We start from the raw sequence: 1,809 nt of genomic DNA on the forward strand, positions 1-1,809 counted from the left end.
AGAAGTCCCACCTTCTACCCAGGGTTATGGAGCTCAGCGCAGGGTAAGATTTCATGTTATCGCCCTGGCTTGAGGTGTTAAACCAAAACACTTCACTTGCCCAATAAAGTCTATTTCACCCCTTTCAAAGTACCAGGAAAGGCCTGCAAGGCCTTGTGCCTACTTCCAGCCTCCAGGCACCAATGTTACTGATACCTGTGACATTTGGTGGTGTTAAGCTTCAAGGGGATGAGGTCACACTTTCTACCCAGGGTTATGGAGCTCAGTGCAGGGTATGATTTCAGGTTATCCCCCTGGCTTGAGGTGTTAAAGCAAAACACTTCAGCAAATCAAAAAGGAGAGAGAGGACTAGGTAAGCCAGTCCGGGTCCCCTGGTTATATGTAGAGATATCAATATAGGACTAGCTATGTTGTAAACATAGCTAGTCCTATATTGATATCTCTAAAGCAAAACACTTCACATGCCCAATAAATTGTATTTCACCCCTTCACAGTATCAGGAAAGGCCTGCAAGGCCTTGGGCCTACTTCCAGCCTCCAGACACCAATTGTACTGATACCTGTGACATTTGGTGGTGGTAAGCTTCAAGGGGAAGAAGTCACACCTTCTACCCAGGGTTATGGAGCTCAGCGCAGGGTAAGATTTCAGCTTTTCAACCCTAGCTGGATGTGTTGAAACAAAACACTGCTCATTCCCAATAAAGTCTATTTCACCCCTCCACAGTATCAGGAAAGGCCTGCAAGGCATTGTGCCTTCTTCCAGCCTCCAGGCACCAATGTTACTGATACCTGTGATATTTGGTGGTGGTAAGCTTCAAGGGGAAGAAGTCACACCTTCTACCCAGGGTTATGGAGCTCAGCGCAGGGTAAGATTTCAGGTTGTCCCCCTTGCTGGGGGTGTTAAAGCAAAACACTTCACATGCCCAATAAAGTCTATTTCACCCCTTTTACAGTATCAGGAAAGGCCTGAAAGGCCTTGGGCCTACTTCCAGCCTGCAGGCACCAATTGTACTGATACCTGTGACATTTGGTGGTGTTAAGCTTCAAGGGGATGTAGTCACACCTTTTACCCAGGGTTATGGAGCTCAGCGTAGGGTAAGATTTCAGGTTATCCCCCTGGCTGGAGGTGTTAAAGCAAAACACTCCACATGCCCAATAAAGTCTATTTCACCCCTTCACAGTATCAGGAAAGGCCTGCAAGGCCTTGGGCCTACTTCCAGCCTCCAGGCACCAATTTTACTGATACCTGTGACATTTGGTGGTGTTAAGCTTCAAGGGGATGAGGTCACACTTTCTACCCAGGGTTATGGAGCTCAGCGCAGGGTAAGATTTTAGGTTATCCCCCTGGCTTGAGGTGTTTAGGCAAAACACCTCACATGCCCAGTACAGTGTATTTCACCCTTTCCCAGTATCAGGAAAGGCATGCAAGGCCTTGGGACTACTTCCAGCCTCCAGACACCAATTGTACTGATACCTGTGACATTTGGTGTTGTTCAACTTCAAGGGGATGAAGTCACACCTTCTACCCAGGTTTATGGAGCTCAGTGCAGGGTAAGATTTCAGCTTTTCACCCCTAGCTGGATGTGTTGAAGCAAAACACTTCTCATGCCCAATAAAGTCTATTTCACCCCTCCACAGTATCTGGAAAGGCATGCAAGGCCTTGGGCCTACTTCCAGCTTCCAGGCACCAATTTTACTGATACCTGTGACATTTGGTGGTGTTAAGCTTTAAGGGGATGAAGTCACACCTTCTACCCAGGTTTATGGAGCTCAGTGCAGGGTAAGATTTCAGCTTTTCACCCCTAGCTGG

This window comes from Lissotriton helveticus, chromosome 4_1, assembly GCF_964261635.1.
Source record: "Lissotriton helveticus chromosome 4_1, aLisHel1.1, whole genome shotgun sequence".
Classification (NCBI taxonomy): domain Eukaryota; kingdom Metazoa; phylum Chordata; class Amphibia; order Caudata; family Salamandridae; genus Lissotriton; species Lissotriton helveticus.